This window comes from Delphinus delphis, chromosome 6 (assembly GCF_949987515.2).
Source record: "Delphinus delphis chromosome 6, mDelDel1.2, whole genome shotgun sequence".
NCBI classification, from domain to species: Eukaryota; Metazoa; Chordata; class Mammalia; order Artiodactyla; family Delphinidae; genus Delphinus; species Delphinus delphis.
Window position 1 is genome coordinate 76295206 of NC_082688.1, and position 23685 is coordinate 76318890.

The following is a 23685-nucleotide window of genomic DNA, read 5'->3' on the forward strand; positions in this document are numbered from 1 at the left end:
ACTATTTCTCACAACTGTACAAACAGATTACGGTTTAGATAATTTCCACCATATCACATTTATTATGGAACTCTGTTTATTTGAGATGCTAACATTACTTTTTCCTCAGATATGTTATTAAAGACACTGGCACTGCAACCTGAACATTAGTATTAAATAGACCTATGGTATGAGACATACTTAACATTTCTTGAATTACGTGGTAAAGAAGGAGTAAAGTGCTCAGGTACAAAGATAAAATAATAAATAAATAAAGAAGCATGTGTCTTAGTGTTTAAGCTACTATCACAAAAATACCATAGGTTGGGTGACTTAAACAACCAGCATTTATACCTCAACAGTTCTGGAGGCTGGTAAGTCCAAGATCATGTCACTGGCAGATCTAATGTCTGGTGAGGACCTTCTTCCTGTTTCATAGATGGTGGTTGTTCCCATGTGTCCTCACATGGTGGAAGGGGTGAGGGAGCTATCTGAGGTCTCCTTTATAAAGGCCCCAATCCTGTTCTAAAGGCCTCCTAAAGGCCCCACTGCCATTTACCAACACACTGGGGATTAGGTTTCAACACGAATTTGAGAGGGACACAAACATTCAGTCTATAGCACATACAACTTCTTCGAATCAGGCCACTGAAGCAGTTTACACAAAACTCCCCATGGGATAAGAGACTGACTTTATACCTGAGGATTAGCAATGGGGGCTTTTGTTGCCCTCTGCCTTAGCATATCTACCACAAAAACAAAACTGCATCTACTAGTCAGGTTTTTTATGGTTTAGCGTTAACCATCAGTATGATTTACCATTGGATTTGGCTAAACATTAGGACAAACATTTTGAAGTATTTCTCAATTGTTTTTCATGTCATAAAGCCAGGTTTTCTTCCATCGCGGTGCCATTTTTTAGAAAGGTTGCCTAGTTTGTTTCTAGGTAGACAAGAACGTGAATGATATTCACTAGCATGTAGACTACAACGTGCTTAACAAGATCCTTAATTTTAAGTTGTAGCTTCTAACCAGCTGAAGAAAAAGTTCTAGTGATATACAATTGAAAAAAGAGAATAAGAAAAATAAATTCAAAACGATAAAGTAAATGGAAAAAATACGAATTGAGTATATTAGATTCATAAATCCAGATAAGCCAGAATGTATCATTGGAAGGTTAGAAGACTATGAGAGGAATAAATGAGATGAGATGGGTGGAGTCATCTGAGCAACTTGGAAGAAAGAAGCTGTATCGATTCAAGGTATCATAAAGAAATACTCTCACGACCACTTATGTGTTCAAATATTTTCCTTTTGGACAGGAGGGGTGAGGGAAATAAACATCTTTTCAAAACTTTGTAAGTTCACTGATCAGTTAGTTTCCTAATAGCTGCTGACAGAAATGAAAGTAAAAGTAATCCTTTCAAGGTTCTCTTTTCCAGAATGAACAGGTTGAAAATCTAGTAACACAGATGGTTTTAATTACTCATCTTCCATACACCGGCTTGGTTGTTCATACAGAGCAAAACATTCCTCATACCGAGATTTGCTAATAAGAAACACTTCATAAACTCACACACATAACTATAATCACTGCCACATGCTGAGAGCCCTCTTACACCAGACACTCATAATCTCTAATTCATAAAATGATCCTGTAAAATGGGAATGATCACCAGTCACATTATATAAACTAAGACACTGAGACTCAAAGAAGTTAAATAAATTGTGTAAATTCATGACGCCAGTTCAGTGGTGGATTCAAGATTTAAGCCACATACCACCTATGGCTTTCAATTATTGACTCCATATAGATTAACACTTTGTATAGGCACAGATGAGAAAAGTCATTATTTTATTTATTGTGGGTTTGTCTCATCATTCATGGAATATTTAAAATTCCCTGTTATGCGACATTGTTCTATGTGTTGAGAACACAGCAGTAATCGAGACAATGTCACTAACATCATGGATTAGGAATGGAGTCATTACTCATAAAGGACGAGGTCAGTGTACTGGCCATGGTCAGCTAATTTAGCCCCACTTTGAATTTTATTTTCAAATTTTTGCTTTGTACAGTGAACTATAAGATAGTTCGTGGTGTGAGAGCTTGGCATGCGAGAGTGCTATAATCACAGTTGTCCCTCACATGTGACTTGAAAATTACAAGAAGGCTATGTAAGCTAGCCTGACTCTGCATCATCTGTCACCTGGGTAAACTCTATTCTTTGCATGTAGGTCCCTCCTTCAGTCATCACTTTCCAAGATTATTTCCTCTCCAGACTTATGATACACAGTGTTCTATCTTCATAGATCTTAATTCCACAAGGAAAACATCTAATTAAGTCATATTTTATATAAAACACAAATAGCTTGCCACTATCCTTGGATTCTATCTCTCAAGGCAATATTTATTTCATCAAAAGGAATTGATTTATAAAGGGTCAAATTTAGGGACAATCTTCGGATGCATAAAGCTTTACTGACTCCTTTATTCTACCTAGATTCAACTTGCATGCACACAGTTACTCTTCCACAGTCAAAAGTCATCAAAGGCAGGATCATACAACCTGTCATTAATACTTTTGAGGTATAATTGACATATAATGTTATATTTGTTTCAGGTGTACAACTAATAATTCGATACTTGTATATATTGCAAAGTGATAACAACAATGTCTAGTGAACATCCTTTCCCATACATAGTTACAATTTTTTTTCTTATGATAAGGACCTTTAAGACATACAGATAGCCCTCCATATCCACAGGTTCCACATCTACAAATACTAATTGTACTATGCCCAATTGTACTATGCCATTTTATATGTATAAAGGACTTGAGCATTTGTGAATTTTGGTACCTGCAGGAGGTCCTGGAACAAATCCCTTGTGGTTACCAAGGGGTGACTGTACTCTCTTTCTTAGCAACTTTCAAGTATGTAATGCAGTACTATTAATTACAGTCATCATGCTGTAAATTAATGTTTTTTTAACTCGAAGTTTCTACCTTTTATTCACCTTCACCCATTTCTCTCACCTCCCAACCTCTGCCTCTGGTAACCACCAGTCTGTTCTTTGTGTCTGTGAGCTTGGTTTTTGTTTGTTTGTTTTAGATTCCACATTTAAGTGAGATCATAGGAAATTCGTCATTCTCTTTTGGACTTATTTCACGAAACATGATACCCTCGAGGTTCATCCATATTGTTGCAAATGGCAAGATTTCATTCTTTTTTATGGCTAAACATTTCATTGTGTGTGTGTGTGTGTGTGTGTGTGTGTGTATTGCATTTTCATCATCCAGTCATCCATTGATGGACACGTAGGTTATTTCCATGCCTTGGCTATTGTAAATAATGTCACAATGTACATGGGGGTGCATATATCGTTAGGAGTTAGTGTTTTCATTTTCTTGGAATAAACATTCAGAAGTAGAATTGCTTGGTCACATGATATTTCTATTTTAAATTTTTTGAGGAATCTCCAAACTATTTTCCATAGTGGCTGGACCAATTTACATCCCCACCAACATTACAAAACTGTTCCCTTTTCTCCATATCTTCGCCAAAATTTATTTCTCATCTTTTTGATAATGGCTATTCTGATAGGTGTGAGGTGCTATCACTGTGGTTTTGATTTGCACTTCCCCGATGATAAGTGATGTTGAGCATCTTTCAATGTATCTTTTGGTCATACATATGTCTTCTTTAGAAAAAGTTTGTTCAGATCTTCTGTCCATTTATTAATCAGATTGTTTTTTTGTTTGTTTTTGCTATTAAGTTGTATGAGTTCTCTATATATTTTGGTTATTAACCCCTTATTATATTATTGGCAAATATTTTCTCCCATTCCATAGGTTGTCTTTCCGTTTTGTTGATGCTTTCCTTCACTGTGCAGAAGCTTTTTAGTTTGATGTAGTCCCACTTATTTATTTTTGCTTTTGTTGCCTTTGCTTTTGCAGTCAGATCCAAAAAATCATCACCAAAACCACTATGAAGGAGCTTACTACTTATGTTTTCTTCTAGGAGTTTTATGGTTTCAGGTCTAACATTCAAGTCTTTAATCCATTTTGAGATAATTTTTTTGTGTATGATACAAGATAGTAGTATAGTTTCATTCTTTACACATGGCTGTTCAGTTTTCCCAACACCGTTTATTGAAGAGACAGTCCTTTCATTTCCCCACTGCATAGTCTTGGCTCCTTTGCTGCAAATTAATTGACCATATATGCATGGGTTTATTTCTGGACTCTATATCCTGTTCCATTAACTATGAGTCTATTTTTATGCCAATACCATACTGCTTTGATTGTTATAGCTTTGCAATATATATGTAGTATATAGCTTTATAATATAGTCAAAAGTCATCAAAGGCAGGGTCATACAAACTGCCATTATTTTTTTTTAAGTCTAACGTCCTAAGGCACAAAGCAACAGGTATGATAACCTCAAATGGTTATGATTATATATCAGCTGACCTTCAGCCAAATTCAAAATTGAAGGCTTTAAGGGAGAATGAAGGTATCTTTCTACCAGTGTTCTTGAAGACCAAAACGTTCTGTGATTCATCCTTCTCCGTGGAGGTCTCTCTGATAGTAACTTCCATCCAACAGCTTCCTGAGAACTGCTCTGCATAACTTATCCCTAATACTTAGTGCAATAATTGAATTCTAATAACCTCTACAAGAAAAATACATTACCTTTATTCAAGGAACCCAAGACACTCAATATAACACTGTCCTTTGGAGTTTATGATTTGAGATGTCCTTGAAAGTAAGGTTACGTGATAAAGATGCTATTTTACTAAGTAAACTAAACCTCCTTGTCAATGATTCAAGACAAAGTCATTGTATTTGATCTTATTCTGCATATTCCACAGCTTTCATATCCTAAAAGTGTATTCCATATCAATTTTTTTCAATATTTGCTGGTAAAATAGTTGCAGGAATTTATTTTCCTGTTCTGAAGAACTAACTGAATAGATTATGTTTCAAGTAAAGAATAATGACACAGTAAAAGCTGAACAATCTTAATTAAGCTTAATGAAATCAAGGCAACTCAGAAAAAAATCCAGATTATTGACCTATAAATGGAATTTCCTTCAGATTTACCCTTTATTATCCACCAAATGAAATTCTTTACATGTATACACTAATTCTACCCCATCTTGGAAATCAATTGAAATTCACAAGAAGGACCTTTATACCAAGATTCTAGAAGTCCACTAAGGGAACTTTATAGTACAGCTGTGCTACCTCAAAATTTGATTCAAACACACTCCAAACACTACAATTAATTTTCTAATTACACAAGACTTGAATTTCACAAGAATTTGCCAACATTCATCCCCAAATATACTGCAGAAACATGTCTATTTCCCTGAACACTATAATGTGAAAGGTCATAGGCCCTATGCACTTGAAACTTTTTCTCACATTATTGTTTTCTGTTAGGAGCTAACATGATGTATAAGCTAGTTTTACAGCCAGAAATAATTATGGCAGAGGTATATTTTTGGATATTTTATTATTTGTTTTTCTCAAGTATAATAAGCAATTCCTACCTATATTCTGGGAATGAGAAAATAGATGAACCATTTACTTGACAAATAAAATATGAAAATAAAGACTAGACTGCAAACCTTTATAAATATCCACTTTTTGATGTTAAAGTATTACATCAACAGCCAATGATTTTTCATGAATAGAACAAAATGAGAAATGCACATAATAGAAGAATTTTTTAAAATGAAGATTCAATTTAGAAGAGAAGTAGTCAGCTATTTCCCCCAAATTGCTAATTTCTTAAAATCACTATTGACATAAAAATTAAAAAGATTATCTTCACAGACTAAAAGCCCCTTTGATTGACTGACAGATAATGAAAATCTGATCTTTATATAAAAATCACAGGCAGATAGAATGTAATGTAACTTTCACTACAGACTTTTAAGCCTGAACTATGGTCACAAAGTGAAAAATGAATATGTGCTTGGGAGTGAGTGTGGTATGTGTGTGTGAGAGAGAGAAAGAGAAAGAGAGACAGGGAGAGAAGAGAGAGAGAGAGACTGAGGCTCACTATGGGTATGCTTTATGGGACAGACCTACCCCCAGTAATTATATGCTAAACTTAACTTGCACAATAATGTGAATTCCAAAAACAACTTTAGGTCTGAGAAAAGGTACATAATTTTCATCAAATTCTAAATGGAACTTGTGACTTACCCAAATGGCTAGAAACCACTTTACATCTCAGTCTTTTGTTTCTATACATTGAGAAACAAGTTTCTATACACAAGTTACAGTGTGTCAGCACATGCCCTAAGGGAGTCACTGCTCTTTGCAGACTCAAATCTAATGTTGACTATGGCATGTTTTGTGTTCAACAGTGGCTGCTGCTTGTGTGTGGTTTTTGGTTCCTAGTTATTGAACCAATGAATGTGTACATTTTATCAAAGCTAATGGTGCAGTGAAAAACTGGATGAAAGTACACATTCTTGGGAAATCATCTTGAAGAGAACCCAACCTTTTATGCATTATTTTTTTCCTACTCAGTTGACTATCCCAGACCTATTCACTGCAACCCTACATAGGCAGATATTGAGTTTTTAGGAGATGGTAACATGAATTCTACAAACATTCCCTAAGAAAGGTCTGAAATAACTCCGAACTAGGAGTCATAACACCTGAATTCAAATCTCAGCTTGATCTCTATGTATTTGAGGAACATAAGGCAATGTGTTTAACATCCTGGGCTTCTCATCCCCACCACGCACACACAAAATGGTAACTATGGGAAGTGATGACTACCTTATTTTGGTAATCTTTTCACAATATATGCATGTATTAACTCATCACTTTGTATGTCTTAAACTTACACAATATTATATATCAATTACATCTCAATAATCTAGAGAAAAATACAATAAAAATGAAGCACAAAGTCTTTTTAAATGATATTTCAAGACCACCCAATATAACAAAGAAGTTGAGCCCTAAAACTTTTCCAATATTTTTGGACTGTAAAATATTTTCATAATTAAACCTTGCACATAAAGAACATCATTTAAAAAACAAGATAAACTGGGTGTAATATTCATTTATTCCTCAAAGTAAAATAGAACCAATAAATGCCAAGTAACACAGGGCAATATGGAGACAATGATTATCAATTTTTCCTTTTGAGGAATTCATTGTCTAATTGGAGTGACAAACTTGTGAACAGATTTTCACCCAGCTGCTATGGGAACACAAAGAAAATGGCAGCTAATTTTGAATGGAGAACCTGATTAAGGCTTTACAGAGAAGGTGACAATAGCCTATGGAAGAAACAAAGGTTTTCTTCTGGTGAAGAGGAGGGAAAGGAATTCCTGGCATTAGAAACAGCAGACAAAGGGGCAGAAAGGTACCTTAGGGTCTGCTCTACATTCAGGAGATGGTAAGAACTTTGACTCTTAGTGGAAAGTAATGACGCAAGAGGGGGCTTATAAAGTTAATCTACACACAATTGAGGAGCAATTGGTTCCAAGCTACGGGTTTTGAACCACATCCTAAAAGAAGTGTGTCCAAAGCATACGGACTGATTCTCGAATGGCTCTAGGTTGGTGTACAGAGCTGGGGGTTGGGGGCGGTCAGGGTGGTAGCGAATTCAGATTCTGCTTTTGGGCAAAAGCATCTCAGCAGCTCTCATACATTCCAGAGTCTGGCTTAGGAATGGGATTAAATTTATCTAATTAATCTTTGCCTGTAGGTGATTCTTTAATTTCAGAGTATGAGTATTGTACACTGCCTTTATATTTAGAGATTAAACATCACTTGATGTTATTATAGAAACTTCTTTTATACTATCTTTTTCTGTTGATTTTGTACTGCATAATTATTGGTCACAAATAAGACTTTCCTCCCAAAGTCCAATTTATAAGCAGTATTGGTGACTAGGAAAAACAATTTCCTTGCTTTTAAATGAGTGCGTGTTCCTAACTGAAAAAGAAACCATTTTAACTTAAATTAGAAGAATGTCCTTTTGTTATCGGACATTATAGTTATAAATTCCGTGAAAACCAACTACTCCACTCGAAGTGCAAAGATCAATCTTTGTCTTCCTTAGGCTTCTTGGTGAATGCTAATTAACACTCCTCAGTATAACCTTAACTCTGACTTGCCGGTTCTCCCTGAAGGTCAACAAGCTATTTTAGGAAAAATATGTACAAATCCATACTTTGTTTAAATGCAGACATAGCCTATGTTTAAAAAGTGAATATAATAGGTTAAGTTGAGATCTCCAGTGTGGCTTGGAGATTAAGACGTTGTTTGTTTCCCAGTTATGGTATTACTTCTAAATAATACCATCTGAAAATGACATCACATAACTGCACAGTAAAAAGAATACATTTAAGATAAGATGGAACAAAGTTAGTGGGATTTATTTTATTATGGTGCATTTATTGGTAAGTCAATGTTTAAATAATAAAAGCTCCTCTCAACAGTTCCCACAGTATTTAGGGGCTTCAATTTGATTATCCATCCTTTATAGATGCACCACATTAAGTCAAGGGCCTGGACAAGGTGAGAACCCTGATAATTAGCATCATCTATTGTGAGTCTTTTTATTCCTGACTCCTGGCCTCTACTTGATGCTTTTATCATTGGCCCTACTCCCTTAGCCCCTGAGAAAAATAGGTATTTCACTGGAGGGGTTTAAGAAGACATATTTTTGAGTGAAGAGTAATGATGTAAAACTATACCCATTTTCTGTTAGTGTTAATGAAACCATATTGGCCATTAATCACGGACAAAACAACACTCTGCTGTTGGTCGTCTACTATACTAAGCTGTGAACCTATGAAAGGAAATTTGTGAGAATAAGTAGTAAATAACATCTACGAGTCACACTTGCGAGGTACGATTGGAAACAAAGTTTGGAAAACAGTCCGGAGATTTTTAACAACTGTGTTATTTTGCCCAAGCTATTATATAATCTCCCCAAGTCACTGGGCTAATATATTTTAATAAATCAAGCAATAACAAAAACCACAAAGGCTGCCGAAGTGAGAGGCAATATATTTCAAGAACATTAGTGGGCCTAGTTCTTCACTGTTGACTATCCTCTCGGCCCATTTCAATGTGAAGATTTTGCTGAACTGTACTGGATTCCCCAATATTCTTTTTTCCAAAAATAATGGTGAATTGGTTTAGGGGAGAAGAGGAGAATGGTATGGTAGGAGATGAAGAGTCAAAAAATTCCAAGCATACTAGATATCACTCTGTCTTCTAAGCCGGAGAGGGAAGTGCTAGAGCACATTATAAATATGACCATGAATCACCCAAAAGTCACTTCTGTGAAGCTGGGCAGGCAGTCAACACTACTCAGATTCACTTGAGGTTTGTAGAGCTGGTCTTGGCTTTCATAAGATAGATAAACACGTGAAAATCCATGGTCTGGTTGCCATCGCAAAAGAAGCGGTACAGATGGGGGTATGTCTTTGAACCACAAGGAACAGAATCATTCATCAAACCTTGTTTCTTTGCTTTCATGAACCTAGTAATTAGGGAGAGGGGTTTCAGAGCGGGTGGAACATTGTGCACTAGCTGAGAATTCAATTCTTCAAAATATCTTAGGACAGCAAAGGGTTAAATCCAACAAGTAATGTTTCTGAACATTACTTTTAGTGTTACCATCTGTGAGGAACAGCCACTCTCTTTATAATTATCCTCCAAGTCACAAATTAAAAAGCCATAAAATAAACCCTTACTACAATGTTAGCAAAGCCTTAAAAGTTACTTCAGTAATGTCTCCATGTTTTTAAAATGTACGCAATCCTTTTATACCAGTTGCCATTGGCCACGACAACCTCCCCCCTGCCACACACACACACACGGAATAGATACCCTACACATCAGAGATCTCTATAGAAGGACCATGCTGGTAAGTCTATTTTAGCTCTTGACCACTTGCTGTTTTTGGTATAAAATCTCTGCTATCATGGGAAAATAGTGACACGTTAACTGAAGAAAGAGAATGTTGTGTGGTTCTACCGCCGGCTGAAACCATGGAGGTGCCCAGCGTGTTTAAGGTCAAGAATGCCCAGCACTTTGACATTCAAACAGTCCTTTATGGGAGGATACAGGAAAAGATATCTCTATTATATTTTGATGATCAACATTCAGCAAGCTCCGGGCAGTAAGAAAGGAAAACAATTTGGGAATTCAAGAAGCAAGCTGAGCGATGACTCACTTTGACACTCCAAATACTGGTATTTTTCTCTCGGCAGCAGTGCTTAAGGATGCTCCTGGAGTGACATTTTAACCTTTTATAAGGTAAACATTCTTGTCTTCTTAAACAAAATAAATTTCTGCTGCCCCTTAGACACCCTAAATAGATGAAGAAGTCAATTCAGTTGCTGGATTGGGAGACAGAAATGGCAGCAACATAGCTCCTCTGTGCTTAAGTATTGAAGGCTGCGCCATGTGACTAGTAAGGCAGTAAGAAGAGGGAGGGAACTTGGACGGCTGGCATTTGCGGATAAGTTCTTACAATGAATGTTAGTTGTTTTGCCACTTGGAACCTTCTACCCAACAGATATATTCCTGAAGTTTCCTTGAGGGAGGAAATATTCTCTGCGTACGTGTGTGTTTGTTCACCAAGGACTGACGCTCTCACCACTTAATTTCACATGGGAGTCAAACCCACCTCCTAAAGGTACAAATTTTAAAGGAGAAACTTGAATGCCTGTGGGTACACAACATCTGATTGCAGTGTTTTTGCCTTTTTTCTTTAAAAAATTTTAAAGATCAAGTGACTCACAATGTAAAAAGGAAAATCCAAAAAGCCTCAACCGAAGATTCATGCCAATAGCACAGTAAATGAAATCATACACATATTGAAAGCAACATACAGCTGGACTTCAAAGGAAAGTTTATCTATGATCATTCTAATGCATGTCAATTATTAGCTATGTCAATTCTCATACCATTGCATTGTATGTCACAGGGAGTTCTGTGAATAGATGCTAATAATAATAGATGCTAATAATGTAAACACAAACATAAAATTAAAAATATGTATGTCTATTCTGCCAGCTAAGACACAGAGGTTTCCTATAACTTCAAGGGCAGTTTTCCTTCTGGTGGTAACACTTTAAAAGTATTCGCTTATTTAATGTTATTTCTGGAAGTCAGTTTTCATAATCCATGTTTATTTAATTTTTAACAAGTACTCATTATATAAGTGTGTCCTCATCACTGTGCTACTTTTCACTACTTTATGCTAATTTTGCTTTATAATCTTTCAGTTACACAATTGTAAATACACTGAACATTATCTTCATGTTGTCCCTACTACGTGGGTTGCCAGATATGCCTATCCTCTCTCTCCCCCAACCCCTATATATATACCCGAAATGTTCTGTATTTAATGATTTTTTCCTGTGCTCTTTAGGGAGCTTGTCAGGGTACCCAAAATGGCCTACATTCAGCTTTTCATTAAATAATTTTAAAATATAAAAGATATTTCAAAGTATCTTTAGTGGTGCTTAAATGACAAATGACAACACTACCTGAGAATTATATCTCCACAACTGAAGATCTGAACAACTCCTATAGTTTGAGAGAAGATCAAAAGAGAAGCTTGCAAACAACAAGTACATATTTTTCATATTGAAGAATAAAAACACCACTGTTTGCCCAAAGTGTCTAGTCAGAGATAACTCCTGGTCAGCTCTCACGTGCTGAGAAACTCAGCCAATCAGGCGAGCCTCCTGTCGCTCATGCTTCTAAAAGCCAGCCGTCAATAGGACTTTACTCCAGTGATCACAGCAAGGCAGCTAAGATCCACCACGCCCTGAGCATTCCAGCTTCTGACAGACTCCCAGCCCCTGAGCGCCAGGTTTCCAAAATATTTACATAAAATCAATTGGGCATCATTACAGGAGACCGTGCCTTATGAAGATAGGTCTCCTTTGCAGTCAATGAGGAGTCTGCAACAGCTATCAAGTTCAATTATTATTAGTCCACAGCTCTTTCAATGATTCACCTATGTTTATGGTTAGTTTTGAATTGGACATGAGTTACAGGCAAAATGACACACTGACATGAGATTATCATATTCAATCCTTCAATTCTGGTAGTTGTTGCTATCAACAAATTTTTAGTTGTGTATATATAAACACAACACAAACCTTGTCAACATTCAAGCATAAATTTTGTGATGAATATTTTAAACACTGGACAATTATTTAAATGAAGAAAAAGAATTTAAATTTGTGCAGGATACAACTGTTTAGTCAATATAAACAAAAGATGGAAAGTGAGATATAAGTCAGCATATAATACAGCTAAGCAGAAGAGATGATTTCCTCAACTAGTACTGAAGAAAAGCAATTAATAAAATTCAGAAGTAACGTTATAACAGAAGTTGTTATAATGTTATAACAGAAGCAGAAGTTGTAATGGCTGTCTGCTATGTATACCACCAGTTTTACAGCTAAAACGGCTACACATACTTCTACCAGAAGCATTTTCTGATTCCGAAACTGCAAGCAAATTTTCAAGTGTCAAAAGGAAATCTACAAAAATAAAAAATGCAACAGTTCCATTCACTTTTACAGAAATTATCAAAGATATAAATGCCTCACCTTTTTATGTTATAGCCATGGATACAAGTTACCACAAGGTAGGAAAAAAAATTCCCCTTTGCTTGTGCAATATTTTTCTCCTGAAAAAGCCTTGCTTATAAGACTATTCCAAGGAAAAACCTTCCACGTAAGACTTCAGGAACAATAGTAAATTTTTTGCAGAGACTGTTTTATTGAATTAGAAGTTAATAAGAAAAAAATGTACACCTTTTGGTGGATATAATCCAAATTGAAATTTGCTGGGTATTTATGTAAAGGTGCAGACAATGTTTATTCAAAGGTGAAACAAAATATGAATAATTTTGTGGAAGATGCTGGCTGTCCTTCTCATGTTCTGTGTTATACTGCTGAAACAGTATTGATGTTCTTCCTATTGACATTGAACTAATTGTGATGAAATTTTTCTCTTCATCATTTATTCTGTTCAATTGCTCAAAGGGAGCAATTAAAGGATTTTTGTGATTTTGTTTATATTCAGTATTCTTCAATTCCCACATTCAAAAACCTGTTGGGTCCCTTTAACAGATGCAGTTGGGGACATCTCAATTTATTTGAAGCACTAAAATCATACTTTAATTCTGAAGAAAAGAGCCTCCCAAATTCTTGTTAAGATTTTTAATAATCCATTGAGTGAAGCCTACTTATTTCTTGTTCATAGTTCTCAATATCTCTTTAGTAAATTGAAAGAAAATCACTGTTATCAATGTATTGTTGCTTAAAAGAACTTGTTGAATGCGTTAAAGAAAGAACTAATAAAAATGTATTCCTTAAAGTATCAGGGGTGTTATTAAAATGGACACTATGACTTATGAACAGGAAAGATTCAACTCATAATGAATAATTATCATGGCCCTTGCCATGATTTTTGTTTGGATTAGATTTCATCCTCTGAAGAATTTAATTTTTTACATGTGTGTTATTAAATAATCACCAGTATGAGAACATGTGCACTCATGAAATGAAGAGGAAGGAAATGAGAACTCATGACAATGCTGTTTTTTGTTACTGGAGCACATTTTTAAAAGCCATCGATCACTACATACGGAGGAACACTGGAAAAGCAAGTTATGTCTTGAAGATGGTATTTCGTGTTTCAAAACATCAAATCTGAAGAACAATTCTCAGAGTTGTTAACTTTATGCAAACAGATATTCAGTCTACTGGCTCATAATATTAATGTTTTCTCATGAATGAATGTTCAATGGACAAAATAAATAAGTTGCATGTGACCACTATAGAGCTACGTTACAATGTAAATAGAAGGTTGACTGTAACTGCAAGAATTTTTTAAAGCAAATTGTGCAAAATATGGAACTGTTAAGAAGAGCCAGATCTCAGGGAAATGGTATTACAAAAAGGTATGCAATTTAGATACACAGCTAAACAACAAATGGTGTTTTTAATAGAAATACATCCCATACAAGATTTTTAAATCTCTGTGTATATATACACAGGCAAATTAGAAATAATTCTAATTTAACTGGGTATCCTGTATCCTAGTTGCTAAATCTGGCAACCCCAGCGGGGGAGTGTGACCAACTAGGAAACATTTTAATGTTGTTTCTTGGATTGGGTTTCACAGGTTGAGAGCATGGTATAATTCAAATCTCAGGACTCCATGAGAGAAGATCTATTGATACTAATTATTAAGGAAGATTATTCATTTTAAGAATATTAATTTTTTCCACCAAGTTCCAAGAGAGATAGACAGCTTTTTTGGTTTGTTCATTTGGTAAGCATTCCTATCAGTTGAAGATTGTCATTTTTGAGTACCTGACTTAATGTGTGTGTGTGGGGACGGGAGGGGTCTCAGCTTCAGATCATACACTTGTCAAGTTCAAGTCCTATTCCGTAGTGGAGTTGATACCAGTGAAGCTTGGAAGTTTCTGGGTTAGACACACTTCTAAGGCAGCTTTGGCTTCTGAGTAGATTTTCAACTTTTATTGTATTATTTATCTTTTGTGAGGATTTTTGTTGTGGTGGTGGTTCTGGAGGACTTCCTTTACATTCTTGTGAACTCAGTAATGCTTTTCAAAGTTTGTTGGCTCTAATTTACCCAGCATTTAGGTGTTTTGTGGTAGGAGAGGGTTTGAATTTCAGAATATCTGATCTTGTTAAACTGCAGCCATTGACATTTTATAAAGTCCATTTCTAAACACTGAATTAAAATTGAGCTTCCTAGTAAATTTTAAAACACATCTCCTGTGAAACACTTTTGGAGATTTCTTGTAATTTTAAAATTGATTTTAATATTTCTCAGAGTAAGGCATGAACATTCCTTTAGAAGTCGTGTTAAGGAGTCAATAAGTTCTATAAGTCTTAAAAAGAGCCATCTCTTAACTGCACATCCTTTCTTCCACATGCCCTGCCTCACGGAAACAAACATTTTACCCTTTCTATTGGTCCTGTGCCATTCATTTATTCATAATATACCACGTGATCCAACAGAACTGTGCTCCATTAAGGTGAGAATTGGATCTTCCACTTACATTAGCATCTTTCCTATCTTTTGTAGAGTTTGACTTGCTTGGAGGGATGGGTATCCATAATTATTAACAACTACTAATTATATTCTCTGCTTCAGGCACAATCTCTATTGCTTCTATTAGACTGCATGTTTCCTCAGCAGATCAAGAATTCAGTTAATTTTGAGGCCAGATTATGCAATAATTACATGGTCTTCTACTTCCTAGTCAAGAAGAAGAATGATAGTAAAGCTTGTTTATTGAGCACCTACTATGTGCTCAGCACAGAAATGCTTTCTAAATATCACTACTAATCCCCACGCACAACAGCCTTACAGAGAAGGTATTTTATGCTTGTTTGGTAAATGAGGATGCTCTGGTTATGTGTAGTAGTCATTTCTTTATGTTTCTTCCCAGGTCATGATGATATTTTTAACTGCCCTCTCACTCCCTTTGGGTGGTCCTCTTTTGTCCTCCAAATATGTTTTACAAAATAGGCCAAATTGTTCTGGAGACGTAGAAGGATAAAACAGATACACCACCATAGTTGCCTGAATTTCTAAATTTCTAGTGTCTTTTCATTTTCTGGTAAGAGGTCTCACTACTGCTATGCGGTTCCATAAGATACCCTGAATCTTCACAACTTCTCTTACAAGCTATGCCTTGAAAGGAATGTATACCTTTTAATCAAAAACTAATATTAACTTGCTCAGGATCATATGACCAGGAAGTAATAGGGTCAGGATTTAAGCCCAGTTCTCTGTGACTCCAAAGCTAGTGTTGTACCATTGTAATATATATTCACTTCAAGGTGCTGCAACTCAAATTCCTAAAATTCACATATTTGATCCCAATGAAAGCTACATTTTTTTAAGTATATTAAAAAAGTTAACCAGCTGCTAACATAACTTTCAAATTTCTAGGAAGAAATTTAAATTTTCGGAGAATATGAATCACCACAGATAGCCTGTTTAAATGCCTACTAGCATGGTTGATGTTAACAATGAACTCTAAAATTTTAATGTTAAAAAAAATAGGTAGTAAAATCAACATGGTAGATGTATCGAATTAGAAAGCACAAAAATACCCATGTTACAGTATTACACTGATAGCATCTGTAGGTAGAAGTGAAATTGTGTTTGTGGGTGTCTGTAAAAAAAGTAAAATCAATTTCAGAGTCTAAACTACAGCTTATTTAAAGGAAACATATATTGAAAAGACATTTAAGGTGATCTCTAGATAAGAGCACAATTGTTTTTCTGTTCTCTTGCTAAATAATGAACTATTTATAATTAACCAACTCATATTTAACCTAAGTATGTAGCTTAGATTTTATTTCTCCAAAATTATCATCAGTCACGGTTCATTACCTTTAAATCTTCACATTTGGTTCAAAGCTTCTTTCTTTCTTTCTTTAATCCTCCACTAAGTCAAACTGCTTACAAATACATTTTACAAGAAATCCATACTAAAGGAATGACAACTTGTACTTTTCATTTGTGCTTAAGCTTGCCTTGTTCTGTAACTGCTATTTTGAAGTAATGGTTATACATTCTCAGTTGTCTGATACAGAGAGGACTTGTTTACAAAGTACAGAAGAACAGTGTACAAGATACACCCTTTCACAACTGTGTAATTACACCAACCAAAGCTTAAGTTAATGAGTTTCCTAAATGGCTTAGGAAGAGAGATCACAGTATGAAAAGCATGGTTTGAAAGGGATGGAGATTATCTAGTCCATCAGAGCTCCATCTCAACTATTCCAGAAAGATAGTTTTACACCCTATTTTCAAAAACTGTCCAAGAAAAAGATTCCAAGTTAAAATGTGTATGAACAAATAATCCCCCAAATGATTCTATTACTGATTTTTCATGTGTGAAATGGCACTGGAGACGTGGCTTATGAATCTGAAATGACATTTGAGCCAGTTATTTTCTTGAAAATGTATGGTTTCATGTGAAGAGTCCCTATTAAGAAATTCTAAGCCATTGCCTGAAAACTTGCTTAACCCCATCAAGATTAGAATGCATATTCATAAGCATTCAGTCACTAGTGGTTCTCGGAAATCAATCACCCCACTGTTAATCTGCCGATACTCAGTTGGTCTCAGGTTTCATATTTATCAATTAGAACAGGTGAGGAAAATTCCCAATGTTATGGAAAAGTGGATATTAAGTGAATGCCACCCAATACTAAGGAGATGTGTCAATTTTGAGAAAGAAATACAAAATATCACTCTTCGCTGTTTTCCTAGAGTATATGTTGAACTCAGCCTTTTCAATCTAATGCCCATCTTTCCCTCATCCCACCTCCATATTGTGGGTGTTTATCTGGATAACTTTCTGGATAGCTTTACTTAGGAAATTGCTTTACTAAGATGATGTTTTCCTCTTCCCAACATTGCAAATGTTTGTGTCTGGACACCAAGAAACCTTTTTCCAGCCTGGCCATTCTATTAATATTTAAAATGTAGTTAATGTCTCAGGGTTTAAAGAATCAGTTTCAGTCTGTATTCTTTGCTCTATAATCTTCTACTTGATAGTGTCTGCAGCACTTGTCACACTAAATACCAACAGTGGGCATTCAGTAATTACTTGTTAGTTATGATAAATAAAACAAGCAAGATTTATCCTCAGGGAAATAAGCAATACTTCATGTAGTATGAAGAGATGATGTACTACAATAATCTCATCTGTAAACTCTATTTCAAGGACCCAGAGGCTGAATTTACTGAATTACCAAAGGCTGATACAAGATAGGCAAGATTCCCCAGTATTATTGTGAACCGCACCCCTTGGAGGTGTGGAAGGCCATGCTTGGGGACAAATTTCATTTGTAAGCAAAGGGCAGAGCATCCACTGGCTTTGGTAAGTACAGCTTAATGAAGAAAAAGGATGAAAAATAAGAATATAAATCCTGTGATACAGCAGTTTGAGAGTCTCAAACTCAGATTTAATTCCTGGAATGCATTTTGTTCCTGGAATGGGAAAGCAATCAAAAAATGCAAGAGTCATGAAAGGAGCCATTAGCAGAGCTGAACAGTCACTCAAACCTTATATCTTAGGAACCCTAATGCCATCATAAAAGCCAAACTCCCAACTGGACATGTGGGAGTCTCTGCAAAAATCAGACCAAGAATTAATCAAGGCCACAAATGACTTTCACCTTAAACAATGCTATGCATCAAAAGCAACACTAGAAACAGAGTTTTAAGAGTACAGGGCTCTTCTGCTTACACATCACTGATACGAGATGCAGCTATTTATCAAGAAGCCCAAATTCAAAACCACAAGTGGAAGAACTTTTGCCAAAACAAGAAGATATTGCATAGTCGTATAAGCATAAGTTCCAAAAGCTAGTTTGTTGGGGCTTGAAAATTGTTAAACTATTTTGGATTTTTTAACAGCTCCTCAGTTAAGAACGAACAGATAGTTCCAAAAGGTAGTAAACACCATCAACAAAATACTGCACAGAAAAGGTCTTATATACAGCCTACATCCATTCACACTTTTTCCTCTGAAAACTGAAATATCCTGGCTCCAAGTATTCTCACTTGAAAAAAGAGAACTCAGATGGACTTATACATCAATGGGGAGATGTATTCACCTTGGGTAAAGACAGAACTAAAAGAAAAGTTTTATCAAGCAAACAAGGAAACTAGTAATATGGCTCATTTTAAAAGATGATTTCTAGACTCAGTGGAAAGGAAAGGTGCCCAGGAGCCTGCCAGGAGCGCAGCAGGGTGGCTGGGCGGTAGGGAGTACAGCTCAGGTCTGCTGCCAGTTCAGTGGTAGTGTTTAGCCCGGCGGCCAGGTGCGTGATATAAATACAAGCTATCCCCGTTCTCATCCTCCTCCAGATGGTGGAGTCTTTGGCTGCCCCACCTGTGGACTCTAGGAGTGCATAATTAAATCCCTGGCTATCCTAGACTTCAATGGGCAAAGTATTCAGTCTCTCTTCATAAGTCCAGGCTTAAGGGAATTCTACTTTGGTCTGTTTCTTCACAGTGGTGTAGAGGATGAACATATAACAAAACCAGCATCTTGTAGCCTTGTTCCTAAAAGGATTAAGAGCAAAATTTGTCCTCAGTAACATCTTTTATGAATAGGACCTTCCACCAAAGCTCAGGGACAGGTTGTCAAAACAAGTTTTTCTACAAAGTGTTGTCAGATACGTTGGTATGTGAATAGTCGTTGCCACTTCTGTTATACAGAAATTATACAACTAGCTTATTTGAAGTTGCTGTAAGTTTTCCTTCTTCTTTGGAAGTGGTGATATCAGAATCTTTGCAGCGAGGCTCGTTTTGTTTCATAGGCCTGCCTGGCACTTGTCTATGAGGCCCTGAACCTTGGCCTCTGTCAACAGCTTCTCCATTTCCTCGTGGCTCTCAGGCAATGAGACTGCTCCATCATAAAGGCAGTTGAGCATCTTACCTAAGTGATTCCTGCATTGTTTATTTGCATTATAGAACATATTTCTTTTAGTGTCAAAGTATAATCTATATCTAATAGTGAATAGTACTTTTGCAAACTGTGCAAAAACAATCCATCGATGAGTTCATTAGTCTTAAATAACTAGGTAACTGGTGTTTTAGATGCTTTGTGTCGTGTAAAAACCCTTGGTGACTTGTTAAACGCATGTTTAAAATGTTTTAATCACATCAGAAAAAAGTTGCTTGGTGTTTTTGTATGAATGGAGAACAGATTTTTTTTGTTATTTTACACTATTTTAAATAACGAAATATCTGACACATTTTCAGAAGTAACTTAGATTTAAGTAATAAAGGAAGCTTATTGTTTAAGCTGTTTTCTGTAAAGAACTATAGTAATCTTTCCCCTCTATCTGACAGGCCACAATTAGATGAATATGTTTATTGTTTATTCTATGATTAGTCCCCAAAGCATTTGCTTTAATTATATAAAATATAATTTTATATAATTAATTATATAAAATTATAATTATAAAAGGCATATTTAACTGGACCATTAAAACAAGACCACGTGATTTAAAGAAATGCTTCTTTCTATGTTAAATAAGGATGATTTCAGCAATTAAGCACAGGATTAGCTCTGAGGTTCCTGAGAGCCAAAGAAACAAGAGAAACAATATGTATTACATAATTTTTGCAGGCTGGTGGATTGAAGCATACCAGTATTGGTTGGAGTAAATTTATTTCCTGTTGTAGTGGATTATACACATGTAAATTAAATTAATGCAAAATGTTTTGAGATGGCAAAACGTTTGCAACTATGAAGTAGCATTAGATTCTATTATAGAGAGAGACCCCAATTCCACTAAACCATTGCTGCTAAAAAAAAGATGATCGTTCAGTGAGAAGAATGACACTGGTGTTTGGTTTGCCAAGGAAACTCCGCGTAACGAATCAGCTTCTGGTAGATTATATTTGATTCCACCATTTTGACATGATAATACTGCATTCAAGACAAGTTATCATTTACATCATTTCATTGTTATATATTTATATCAATGAATCCACAGCATCTAGTGAACATAACAATACTGTCTTCCTTTGAAACTAAAGAAAGCAATGTGTTTATGATATTGAGAATGTCATAAGCATTATTATAATAAGCACCAACAGCCACCATCTCTTCAGCCACGTGGATGTCACCGAAGCATGATAAAATCATTTAGGAGGAAAGCCAGTCTGATTTACTAAATAGAGTCACGCAAATAGTGTTTCCTGAGAAACAAAATTTGATTCCATTTAAGAATATACAGGAGGTCAGCGTGGGCTGCAAAACAAGGAGCTGTCTAACGCAGTTCTCTAGGGAAGTGGGTTTAATGACCTAAATAATAACAAATGGTAATTAGCATACTAGCCATCTGTGGATAAATACATGCTTTTGAAGTGCTTAAGGGCACTAGAGCAGCCTGTTCACTTAACTAGTTTAAAGATTCCCTCCCAAAGCCTTGTTTGTACCACTAATTTATACTCTATATGGAAAGAGGAAGAATTTCAGATATAAAGATAACATGATTTTAGGCCACACATTACACAGAGTGGATCCTAAATCCATGGATTACCATAATGGAAATAGGAAAATTTAAAAGAATGAAAAATAAAGCTGAATAATTTGGACTCCAAAGTAGAATGTGGTTGTTCTCTGCAAACAGATCCGTTGGAGCTTGTTGAGCTTCGTGGATAAGGAAATTACATGCAGTACATTTTATTTACTTGGGCATGGCAGTACCTAGGGGGGCATGCATTTTCATATTTTCTCCTAATGTATTGAACTATATGCTTTGTAGCAGACCTCAGAGAGCTGGCAGAGCGGAAAGCCAAGGTTAGCTGTACAATCCATTTTGTGACAGCAACACAGTGTGAAAAGACATCTGTGTTGACATTACCAAGTGTGTGCTACATGATCAAACCCTTCACAGTTAAGCTTACTCCCAGAAGACATAGATTTCTCAACACAATAAGTAGCCAGGTGCCCACAAAACCTGAGATCCTAAAGATTCTGGCCAAGTTGATTTAATTCTGAGGTCTCCTGCTGAAAAGTGTGTTGATTCACATTCATGGCATGATGATGGGGGACTGGAGGAGGGGAGGGCATCGGGGTGAATAGGGCTTGATGTGTTTGCTCTCCAATCAGTGTCACTCAATCAGTGTGCATAACAATTAGCATCTTACTAGGGTGTTTGCTTTCTTCTCTCTTTGTACTGCATAATTTGGTACTTTATTACATCACCTCATGTTCTTTAGCTGCTTCATGTAGCATTCATTTGGAAGTCACTTCTCAGAAAAACTGAAAAAGAAAACTCTAGCCAAGAAGAGGAAGTTATCTATGGAAAACCCAAGTCCTCATTCATAGCTACTCACATTCTAACTTTACGCAAAAATCTATCAAGTCTGCTTTGTCTGTCTGTACCAGGTTAGAAGCAGCAAAACGGAAGAACCCATAATGTGTTACATAAGGCGAGTGGAAAAGGCATGTTGAGAGTAGCAAATAATAACAGCTAACAGGGTAGGAAGAGATAAATAAGCTATACAACTTGGGTAGCAAAACTTATAGGCAAACATTTTCTCAGGTTGCATTCTTAAGAAACGGATCCTTAAATAATGATTCAAGTGCAAGAAATTATGAAGAAAAGAAAAGAGGAAGCAAAACAGAAAGGGTAAAAAACCGAGAAAAGGTGTAATTGCACCTAGAATTCCAGCCTCAGCCTCACCCCATGAGAAGCTACGTAGAATACATCGCACCTCAGAGTCTGTCCTATCTTGAGGCCAAAAACCTTGGCTTTTTTGTTCCTTATTAGTCATTTACTGGTCTAGGGCCATGAGGGCTGGATGGCATAAGGGGGAATTATCCTGTGTTCCAGCAGACAGCACACAGAAGCAGCAGAATGGGCTCACAGCACCAGTAAAAGAGGGTCTGGTTAGGCCATCAATTACATCCATCTCCATATGCCTGAGGCATTTAATGTCTCTACCAATCATTGAGGTCAAGAATTGTTCCTTGTTCAATATCAAAAACAGAGGTCTATGTGCAATAAAAATCATTTAGTTTCATAATGAGGTGGCTGAGTTATTTAACTCAATAAATGCTCACCCCTACTTTTGGGGTCAAAATAACAAAGTATGTACAGTAGAAAGACCATAGGATTCAGGAATTACAGGTTCAAGTCCTTCTCTACTGCCATTGGGTACCTATATGATCTTAATGTCTGTCCTTAGTTTACTTTGTTGATATGAATGGCTTCTTTACACCCCAATTCAACAAATCCCATACATCCCTCTAAAAAAGAAGAAAACCCACAATCAAGTGTCAAAGGGAGAGAGCAGTTGAAAAATCTTGCTGACAAACAGAAAACACTAAATAAATATCAACTAAAAACAAAAACATAAATAGATGCAGCCAATATTACATTTGGCTGTTAATGACAAAGACCCTGAGGTGGCAAAGGGCCATTTATCAAGAGCCTAATATATTTTCAGACACAATATTATACGTTTTCTTAAATTTCTGAGATTATCCATAAACATATCAAGTTGTGAGCTTATACTGTAGTCATTTTTTCCCTAATAGTTTAACTATGTATACAATTAACATGAGTGATTGTTATTTCGATTGTCTGTATACTTAAAATGTGTCAGTACTTAGAGTTTATAATTTTCCAGAGAAGAGTAAATAAATCCAGTTAAGGTATACTTTGTAAATGTTTTAGTTTTAGGGTTTCTTTTTTCATTTAAAAATTGGGGGGGTGGGTTCTAGGGAGTTGTGTAGAAAAAAACCTTCCTTTTCTAATGTATTTGTCAGCATTTTTAGAAAGATCCATATTTAGATTTTTGAAGGCAATCCTGTATCTGCATACAGACAACTGAAATGACAATTTTAAAACAACAAACCCTAATCCCTAGTGACTGTACATCTGTGTCACGAAACAATCACATAATCTGGCATGATTAAAAGGTTTGCTGATCAGAGCTCTACAGCTGAGAGCCAAATACGGCAAAGTATGATCTAGTTTTCTCCTTCACAAATGCAAATAAAGACTGGCACACAGACCAGAGAAAGCAGTTGTTCTTACACAATTTAGGTCCATAGAATTTTGGTTGAAGAAAACGTCCAGTAGCAATAATTTCT

General features: G+C 35.9%; 1 long non-coding RNA gene and 1 pseudogene across 1 annotated transcript in view; both read right to left on the reverse strand.

Moving 5' to 3' along the window:
- The window catches only part of LOC132426695 (uncharacterized), a 366621-nt gene that overhangs the window by 279692 nt on the left and 63244 nt on the right, over positions 1-23685 (reverse strand). The gene's annotated exons all lie outside the window — the stretch shown is intronic.
- On the reverse strand, positions 18858-19501 carry LOC132426834 (BTB/POZ domain-containing adapter for CUL3-mediated RhoA degradation protein 3-like; annotated as a pseudogene).